Raw genomic sequence first — 11280 nt, forward strand, 5'->3', positions numbered from 1 at the left:
AGTAATATAGCTTACGGTCTACATGTGCCACTTTCTATATCCATTTAGCTAATCTTTCTATACTTTATTATTTTTGTTAGTTATATTTTCTATTTTTATTTTTATATTTGTGTCAACTCTTACTAGTTTGTCTGCTTGAACTTTTCTAACTTGCTTATATTTTTTATTTCTATCATATACTTTTTATTTTATAGTTTTATTTTCATGTACTTTGATGTGGTATATTATGTAGTAGCTTTCTTACAGACTTATCATACTTTAGGAGACCTGATTCTCATAAGCAAATTCTTAGCATAAGACTTTATGAAAAAATAGTAAGAAAATATTAGTCAAATGGATGCATGACAACAATCTGAAAAATAATATGATGCGAAAGTTGACCAAAATATACTCCAATTCTATTGCGAAAAAAACCTTGCACTTTAATTATATAAAAATGCTTTAGCAAAATATGCAATTATTAGCTATTATGATGATATAATTAAAGGTAATTAAAAAAATTAGAGTTAATTGTGTAAAAAATTTGTTATTGCTTCCTTTGCTCCAAGTAAGGATATATTGCTTACATTATTTTGTTAAACATACCTCAAATCCAACCTTTTAATGCGAGAACATGCAAATTAATCTCATTCCGTTGACCAACAGACATAATCCGTTATTTTCTCCAAACGAGGAGGGCAAATCCGCCACAATAGTTAATAAAATCTGTCGGCCTCTTCTGCAATTCCCTCCAAAATGACTGATTTTTGTTTTGCTCCCCTTACCATTGCCGATCCTCTTGTCTTCAATATTGGTTCGACCGTTCGAGCGTCTAGGGTTTTCTTCTCAGACATTTACCACTGTAAGTTAAATGAATTCCAGTTTATTAGAATATTGGATGAAAAGATCTATTTTTATTGTTATCTACTTCTTTTCTGCGCCAAATCGGATTTATCATTGCTGTTCTCTGTAAATAGTTGTGTCAGGCTTCGACATTTTTTAGGGTTTAGCTGTATTGAGCACGTTATTTGCTGAGCGATTTTGAAATTCAGCAAATAGTTGTGTCACCTCGTTTATTCTGTAACTAGGGTTCCTTCTCACTGAGCTCTTTCTACATATTTTCACTGTCTTCTTTCTTCTGATACATGGGACCAAGGTTTTCTTCCATTGAAACGAGGTGAGGCCATTGGCAAGAACTTAAGAAAATGTCTCTTCTTTAACTTCTCCCAGACTTCCAATTGCCACGTTTTCTTAATCTTGTTCTTATTTCCTGAATCTCTTGTGGCTGTCTCGAGAAAATACAAAAAAACTAAAGGAAGGTAGAGTAGTAATGGTGCGCCTAGCAGCTAAGTAGACGAGATTTTGAGCATTGAATCATGAGAATGGAATCACCGCCACCTATGGTTAGAATCTTAACTTGTTTTCAACTGCTTCAGTATTGCCGGGCACTTGAAGAGATGAAAATTCCTTTATCTTAATAGTTAATACTTGATTGTGCTTTTGGTTACAAGTTGGATTTAACTCATGTAGGATTAATAAATCTTGTATAATCTGATTGAATATATCTTAAGAGTATTACAATTTGAAAGCTGTTTAGCATGGAAATAAATCTTGTTAAATATTTATAAAATATTTGAGGATTGTTTTCTGATTTAAGATTTGTGAGAGGGAGAAATCCTTAAATTTGTCAAATCTTGCGTGAATGGTGGGCTCTAACAACTCTTATGTTCAACCAAATTTAGTAAAACAATATGACTTAAAGTCCAAAAATTTATGTTTGGAAGGATTTAAGCTAATTTGTGCTTAAATTTTGCCTAAAATAGGATACCAAGCAGCCTCTAGACAAGGTTTGATACTCACTATCTACTTTGGATATTATTTCTAAATTTGCTGGACTGATTGAAAATGAGAAACTTTTCATCATCATAAGCTTGCAAAACAACTAGTGAGTACCAAAGTTAGTGAGTTTTCAATCATCATAAGCTTGCAATGTCCCTCTCTTTCATCCTTCTTGTTTGTTTTGCAACCCTGTTGCAGGCCATAGCTATCTGCTTCATCAATCTTGCTCACAAGCACCACAACCTACACATTCAGGCATCTCTCTCTTATTCAATGTCTCATGTCGCACACTCTTGTTTTCACCAAATGACAAAGTAGAAAGGCTTTGATGAAGGCATCTATTCTCGTCTATGTCGCTGAATTTGTTATTTACATATTGTAGTATGAAATTTGCTACATGACAAAAATTTCAATCTCTTAAGCTGTATTTTGCTGTTAAAAAATTTTCTATATATACCATTTAATATTATTTTTATTATCATGGATATTCATATTCAATTTAATAGTCTTTTTTCATTTTTTTAATGTTTTACATTATATTTAAAATAGCACGTGTCGCGCTTTGCGCTATGCATTATGGCTCCATGGAAAACTTTGTACTATGATATGATATGCTATTCACCATTGATAAGTATGGTGACTACTAATTTTCTCTGAAAATGCATTTGAATCTCATTTATTATTATGAAACAAGGTTATATTAAAAAGATGAGTGGCTTTTCTTGTATTTTATACTCATTTTATAGTAATGTTTGAAATTGTGCAAAAGGGTATGGAGGCGTTTTCTTTTCGTAAGGAGAGACACAAGCCTCAAGCCATTTTGATGTGTAAACCTCAGAATTAACCATTAATATAATTAAAAATATAAAATAACCAATAACATTCTAACATTAAAGTAATATGCCAAAACAAGATCATAAAAAAGTTAAAGTAAGACTACTAAAATTCATCGAAAGATACAAACAAAGCTAAATAAATAGTCTCTCAGTTCAACATAAACAAGAAATCTAACATTATAATTTATGAATTCAAAAGTCTCTCTCACTCTCATCGCTTTGAAGGGCTTCATTAGAATTGTCATTACAATGATTTGCTTTCTTTTCTCTCCCATACTAATAACAAGGAAATGGGTTTCTAACAGCTAGAGAAAATGTGTTGGAGGAGAAGAAGCGACGGTGGCATTGTGATGATGGTGATATACGTTGGATCGAGTGTGTTTGTATTTGGTGCACATAGAATATTTCCATTTGATTAGTTCGTCCATAACTAGTTTTTAGTTAGTTGTGGGATTGAGTTATAGGTTACATGATATCACACTATATTTCGTGTTACGTTGCATTGTCTCGGGCTCCGAATAAGAGTTTTGCAAGCATCATCACATTCATCTTCATATATAGTTGCGCATGTAGCTAGTGGGAAGCTGAGATCTTGAAAATTTTGCGAGAAATTTGATCGTGTGCTCTTTCTTACATGAAAATCTTCAATCACGTAAAAAATTTGAGATCGATACATTAGTTTGAGTAACGAACTGCGTGAGCATATCCAAATAGTTGAGTCAGTTCAAATGAGCCCCTTCGTGCTATGATTGGATGTCGTTTGATGAGTGTTGAGTCCACATGCATGAAAAATCTTTGATCACAAAATTTGGTGATCGAGATGTTATATTTTAAAATGGATTACGTGAGCTTGTTATATTTTGCCCCACCTACACTTATAAGTTATACATCATTTATAACCAAACTTTACTTTAAATTGATATTCACTAAACTTTCTAGTATTAGTAAGTCATACTTATGTTGGTGTATGCTTTCCTAATCATTTATGTTATAGTTTATATATAATTAATATGCATACAATATACAAGGAAATTGACATATTTCTAAAACATTCAAATAGGAAAACATTTAGATTAACATACAAAATCTTATTTTGAACTCACATATTTAAATTATATATATGGTTATTCATACTTGAAAACTTGGATGCAAAAACCTTTATATACATTAAACAATTTAATATCATTTTACTTTAATGCATTAAAAATTAACCACAATACTTATAAATGAAAGTCATTATATTTGAAATATAATTGCATTACTTACCTCCTTGCCGAGGTGTCTCATCTAATTTTTTACTTCATACTCTGTGATTATAAATCACCTCAAAACCTTCTTTTGCATATAATTAGGTAATTCCTATACAATTGATTTACTTTTCTTTTAAAAGCTTTTATTAATATTAGAAAATCTACAAGACAACAATAATACTGAATAAAAAATAATTTACTTACTTTAAATTCTTTCTTTCTCACTACTTACTCTAACACAATCACTATTTTCTAAAATCAATTGCTCACTATTATTCTCTCAATGCAATGGCACTCTCACACTGCACTGTTCTCATTGTATTTCCTTTGCCGCTAATCCCTGCACTGTGCCGAGCCCTTCCAGCCCCACAGTACCGATCTCTGTTGCACTATGCCAATCCTGCTTCACACATCAAAATTCTCTCACTGGAATTGCTCTCACAAAGTAACAAAATTCCTCTCCAAGGCCTTCCAGTCCACTCCCACTGATTCCGCTTCACCTCTATTTCACGCTCCCTCTTACCTAGTTTGCATGTCCATTCAATTAGTAAGGGAAAGGGTGACCCACATGTAAGTGAATTCAATTTAACTGAATTCATCATAACCATTAGATTAAAATTAGTAATTGATCTAACCGACCTTTGCATGCAACTCTTCAGGAATTAGGAAAATTTAATTTAAAATATTAGTTATTATTAATAACATAGGAATATAAATTAAACAATAGTTATAATTTAAATTCATTACTGTTAATAGTAATTTTAATTCTAACTTAAACATTAAATATAAAATAAAATTTTGTTGGAAATTTTAATTACCTGTATTTTTTTACAGATTTTCTCCTCAATTTTCTTTTCTTTTCTCTAAAAGCCAAAATGGCTCATTACCTTCTTGCTTTTCCTCTTTCGAGCAAGCAAGAAAGTTGTTGTCCAAGCTTGGGCGGTTTAGCTGGTGGGTGGAAGAGCCATGTTGGCCTCACTAGTGTGGGCGGTGGACAAGGTGGTAGGGAGGCTCAAAGGAGATTAATTCTACCTTTAATTATTTACCATAGAAAATCAAAATTGGGAGGGAATCAAGAAGTTTTCATTAGGAAAAGAGGGCTGATTTGAATTCAGATTTGGGAGAGAATTAGAAAGATTTATTTAGGATTAATTAGGTGGTTTTATTTTCATTATATGATTTTGTATTTTGCAGTAATTTTCTTTCGAGTTGTTCCTAGCGGCGCCTAGGATTTGGGGATTGTTGATTTACATCTCGAATAGTAGATTAACTTGTATCTTGGTTTGTTATGCCGACATCAATAAGATTAGCCTAGAATATCATTCTTTCTCATTGATTTCTGCTGTGTTTTCTCTTGTTATTGTTATTTTTTGGGTGTTTTTTCTTGTTATTGTGTGGAAATCAAATTCCTATCAAATTGGTATCAGAGCATGTTTTTTTGGACTTATGGCGGCTAAGAAGGTTGATGCGTTGGAGGAGAGGCTTGATGGAGAAGGAAATCTAAACTCTAAATTCAAAGAGTGAATTTCATTAATTGAGAGCAATTTTTTGAATTTGGAAGAGATGATGAAAGGATGTTATATTTTCAAGCTAAGACGTCGTCATCAGAGTCAAAGGCACCATTGATCAAACAAGGAAGTGGAGAAAACCCTAATATAGGGATGATTAGGGGGATCATGAGGTAGAAGTTTTGAGGGAAGAAGAGGATATGCCATCTTTAGAGCCACTTCTGAGGGGAACCAATGAAGGGTATGACTGGCGAAGAAATTGGGATGATGAAGATCGGAAAGCTGATTTGGGGGAGAGGGAAACATGCAGTGATTACAACACCCGCTACACTGCAGGAGGAAAAAGCAATTGGGGCGGTGACAATCCTAGGGTGAGAAAGTTGAAAATGTTGGTTTTTGAGAGAGAAAATACTCACGGATGGATTTTTCTAGTTGAGCGATATTTTGTTGTAAATGGGTTGAGAGAAGATGAAAAACTCATTGCAGCCGCTCTATGTTTATAGAGGAAGGCTTTGTCCTGGTATCAATGAAGAGACTTGCGAGATCCGATCCGATCATGGAGGGAGTTCAAAGAATGTCTACTAGAACATTTTCGAACTAGTGACTTCTATGAACAATTCTTTGCTCTGGTTCAAGAGGGGACGATGATAGAATACTAGGTGAAGTTTGAGTATTTCTTAAGCTGATTGGGAAGGTTGTTAGAGACTGTATTAGAGGGGAATTTTATGATGGGGCTCAAGCCTGATATTCGAGAAGTTTGTTCGAGCACTAAGATAACATGGCTTAGGGGAGGCGATGGAGCTAGCCCAATTGGTGGAGGAGAAGAACTCTTTGGAGAGGAGTAGTCGTAGTAGCAGTTCAGGAGTCTCCTATCGCATATTCACAACATTTCTTGCACCAAAGGTGCAGACAATGTCTATTTAGAAGGAAGCCCTAAGGAATAAAGGTTAGGGAGTATGATCAAGGGGGAACTTTAAGAGGTTGACTGAGTTAGAGATTCATGAGAAGATGGCCAAGAATTTATGCTTTCGGTACGATGAGAAGTTCGCTCCGGCCCATCGTTGTAAGGACCGTGTGTTATATGTCCTAACAGTCTACAATGAGGATGAAGATACTGCAGAGGAGGAAGTAGAGGAGGAAGATGATCACCTGCACATATATGTTGTACATGTATCTCTTAACGCAATGGTTGAGTTCACACCGAACCAAACCATGAAGGTTAAGGGGAAGATTAGGCATTAGGAGGTAGTAGTACTGGTGGATAGTGGAGCTACTTATAACTTGATTTTCAACAGGATCATGGATTAGTTGGGACTAGAATTCATGGACATAAGGGGCTTTGGGGTTATGTTGGGAATAGGAAAAGTAGAGAGGAGTAGAGGAATTTGCAAAGGGGTGATCCTAATCCTTCAGAGATTCAGGTATTAGAAGAGTTTTTGCCATTAGTTTGAGGACACAAATGTGATATTGGGAATGAAGTGGCTACAAATGTTAGGGAAGACCATGATTGATTGGAAGGCTCTAATGATGGAGTTCAAGGTTAAGGAGAGGAGAGTGGTTATTGTAGGAGATTCTAGCCTGTCCAAAATTATGGTTTCACTCAAAACCATGGTGAGGGAAATCCAGGGGTGACTGAGTTAGATTTTTGGTGGAACTGTAGAGTTTGGAAGGAGAAGAGGATGGGGAGAAGATAGAAGTACCAGACATGATTTAGTCACTCCTACAATAGTGAGAGGTGTTCTTGAGCCACTTTTGGAGAGAGCTGTTTTGGATGCAGGGGACCATTTTGAGGAGAAGTACAACATATCATCCACAAATTGATGGGAAAATCGAGGTGATGAACATGAGTGGGGAAGCTTATTTGAGATGGTTTGCATCAGAAGCACCCAAGACCTGGGTGAAGTGGTTACCTTGGGCCGAGTACTGGCACAATACATCCTACCATAGTAACACATACTACACCCTTCAAAATCTTTTATGTTAGAGACTCTCCTCACCTGGTATACTACGGGACCAAGAGCACTCTAGTTTTGTCAGTGGAATAGTAGTTGGATGAACATGATAGGACATTTTGAGAGGCTAAGGGGCACCTATCGAGGATACACCAAATTATGAAGAAGCAGGTGGGCGGGCATAAAAGGGATGTATAATTTGAGGTGGGTGTAAGATGTATTTGAAGATTCGACCATATAGACAGAAGACTTTAGCTCGAAGAAGATATGAAAAGTTATCTCTATGGCACTATGAGTCTTATGAGGTTGTGGAGAGCATTGGTGCCGTGGTGTATCGTTTTTGGCCTCCATACACCCATTATTCCATGTGTCCTATCTGAGAAAATTTACTAGCAACCACAATCCATTAGCGACACTGCCGATGACCTTGACAGAAGAAATGGAGGTGATCCTAGAACCAATGGAAGTGAGAGGAGTTCGCTCGACAACCAGAGGAGCTAGAGAAGTGCTGATCGAGTAGAAGGATCTACTCGAGTATGAAGCGACATGGAATCGTATCGGATGATTTAACAATAGTTTCCTTCGTATTACCTTGAGGACAATGTGGCTCTATAGGAGGCAAGTGTTGATGGACTGGCTGAGAGGAGGAGGGGGCGATGTAGCTAATTGTCGGAGGAACCTTGTCGGCCTCACTAGTGTAGGCAGTGGGCAAGGAGAGTGGGAGGCTCAAAAGGGATTAATTTTACCTTTAAATATTTACCATAGAAAATCAAAATTTGGAGGGAATTTGTAAGGTTTATTTAGAGAAAAATGAATGATTTATATTCAGATTTGGGAGGCGGTTAGGAAAGTTTATTTAGGGAAAGTTGGTTGATTTGAATTCAGATTTGGTAGGGAATTAGGAAGGTTTATTTAGAATTAATTAGGTTATTTTATTTTCATGATGTGATTTTGTGTTTTGTAGTAATTTTCTTTGGAGTTGTTCCTAAAAATGCCTAGGGTATGTGGAGAGTCGATTTACCTCTCGAATCATAGATTAACTTGTATCTTGGTTTGTTGTGCCGATATCAATAAAATTAGCTTATAATATCATCTTTTTTGCTGATTTTTGCTGCATTTTTTCTTGGTTATTGCTGCTTTTGTGGAGATCAAATTCCTATTAGAAGAGTGGAGAAGTTTGCAGAGAAGCTTGTTTACAGTGACAAAGAGTATTATGGGTGGTTGAAAGTTTACATGGGTTTTCACTCCATAGAGGAGGGGGTCTGTAGGCTGAATAAAGCCAAGCAGGAGAGTTAGTGGCCAAAAATCGTTAGAGTAAGGCTTGTGCAAAAATGAGAAGGGGAAGGGGGAACCATCAGGTTATTGGATTTATATAAGAACCCAACAATTTTATTGACTTAAAATTGCCAGCATTATTTCTAATAATGTTGATGTTATTTGCTTGATTTTTGTAGTGAATCATACATATGTAAAATATGAAATTTTTGTATAACTATAATTAATGCATTAATTGTTAATAGAGTTGAAATTCACTTGTCATTGCATATGTTCTACAACAACAACATCAAGCCCTTATCCCACTGTGGGGACGACTACATAAATCTTTTTTCTCCTTTGTGTCCTTTTAAGAGTCAATTTTTCATTTAAATCTAATACAAAAATGTCATTTCTAATATTTTTTAACCAATTCTTTAGGTCTACCTCCACCTTTCTTAACATAGGCCAAATCTAATACCACTACTCTACTAACCCGGTCAACAGAAGGTCATTGTTTTATGTGACCAAACCATCTAAGGCGACTCTCTCTAATCTTATTTGCCACTGGAGCTACTCCAACCTTTTCATATATATGTTTGTTTCGTATCATATCTCTAAGAGTATAGCCACTCATCCACCTGATCATGCTCATCTCTGCAAAACTTAACTTAATATTATGCTTCTCTTTTAATGACCAACATTATGGGCCATAAAGCATTGCAGGCCGCACCACCATCTTATAGAGGTAAGGAAGCGTCGGGTAGAGGAATCGTGGATGAGGCATCGGTAGAGGTAAGGAGAAATCTCTATCCCTATATTTCTCTCTCTCTCTCTCTCTCTCTCTCTCTCTCTCTCTCTCTCTCGCTCGCTCGCTCTCTCTCGCTCGCTCGCTCTCTCTCTACCGAGGGAATTAGAATGAAATAGAGAGGTCGAGGCGTCAGCTAGGGCTAGATCGGCGTGTTGGAGTTCAGAAGATTGGAGGAAAGTAGCGAATGGGGGAGTTTGTATGTCGTATGGGAGGAAGTAGAACCTAACTCTCAAGCTTCGTTTCCCATTTTATAGACTTTGAGAGGCGACGATCGAAGCACATTTACGCACGATCAGCTCTGAAAAAAAAAAAAAAAAGCTCTGAAACGGCGCCGAATGCAGGGTACGGGTACTGTAGCACCGGCTTTCTTGTTGGATTTGAGCAGATATTCTGGAGGGATTTGCGAGACCTTGACATAAACAAGGTATGCGGGAGTTCTCTTTTTTTTTTTTACACATAGGTCAACAACATAGGAGCGAAAATTAGTTAGTTTCTACATTGAAATTGAAATTAAATTTGGTTTCCTAATATCTTGCCTCTTAACATGAGCGGTTTTGAGTTGACAATTGCATATTAGTCCATATTACAATGCGAAGGTATTGTACTACCGATTGGTCATTTGAAAGATGCATGAAGCTAATAAGCACCATATTCTAGTTGCCTATATATCTTCTATCACATGTTTTCATATTGCTATATTCATGGTTGTATCAATCACTGTGAATTTTGGTTTTTATTGCTTTTTTATCTATATTAATAATGTTTTGTTTTTGTTAAGCTATTTTCTATCTTTTTCATTGATTACTATTGAAGAAAGAGCCTTCATGTTGACACTGATATACATTATAGGCTGTCTATCAAGCTATCTATTTTATTTTTCTAGTGGAACTATTATACTTATTCTTTTCCGAATTGGATTGTGTTATTTTTGTTTTATTATACATCTACTTTCTTACTTTTCTACTTGAAAAGCTGAAGTAATTTATTCTGATAACTTATTTTTATTAAGAGCAGAACATGGAATAGAGCTTGCCAACAAGATTACCATTGAATAATAGGTTCTCTCAACTTCTTTTAGTATTTGTTTAGATTTTGAGTGAAGATATGATAAATAATGCAGCAAGGTCTATTTCATAGCAATATAATTTTTTTTTTAAAACTTATTCACATGCAAAAAATAAAAGAGTAATATACTTTTAAAATTTTATTTATTAATAAAATAATCTGCATTGAATTTGATTCTTATCAGGATTCGGATTGATGCTCGTCCTATAACGAAAAATGTGAGCATTATTAGCGGTCTCTTAGTTGGGACCGAGTTTTTGATGTACTAATTTGAAGAAATCAAATGTGGAACCTTCTTGCCATTATCTATGGACGTTAATTGAGATATTGTAAAGCCTCAACTTGTTTGTTGTAATTGTCTGTATGAGCAATTAGGCTCACAAATCCTATATTTTTTTCTTTCCTTCTTCTTAACTCCTTGGATAAAGGATATTTTGCCTTGGAATGAAATGATGCATCCTTTTTAGATGTACAACACTATCATAAAAACAAGCATTGTCATTGTATATGTATTGTTCTTAATTGTTTCAAGAAATTCCTCAGCCAATTCATTTCCTTGCCAACCTCAATTTATGCATCATATTTTATTTTTATGGTTGATAATGCCTACTATCTTCTGCATTTTGCCGCACCAAATCGATATTAATATTGATAGAAGTATAAATATATGCTGTAGTGCTTCTCTAGGGATCAGGATTACAATCCATATTAGCATAAACAAAGGCTTGTGATTTCATGTCAATTTTGTTAATTTGCAATGAGGTAGTAATATGATATTTCAAATAG

The 11280-nt window shown here is 35.2% G+C and overlaps 1 long non-coding RNA gene across 1 annotated transcript; it reads left to right on the forward strand.

The window, feature by feature from the left end:
* Positions 1-625: 625 nt before the first annotated feature.
* On the forward strand, positions 626-11057 carry LOC114579822. The gene is made up of 2 exons (XR_003701003.1): positions 626-841; positions 10679-11057. It is a non-coding gene; the product is annotated as an uncharacterized LOC114579822 (long non-coding RNA).
* The last annotated feature ends 223 nt before the right edge of the window (positions 11058-11280 follow it).

Source organism: Dendrobium catenatum, unplaced genomic scaffold (assembly GCF_001605985.2).
Source record: "Dendrobium catenatum unplaced genomic scaffold, ASM160598v2 fragScaff_scaffold_653, whole genome shotgun sequence".
Lineage (NCBI taxonomy): Eukaryota > Viridiplantae > Streptophyta > Magnoliopsida > Asparagales > Orchidaceae > Dendrobium > Dendrobium catenatum.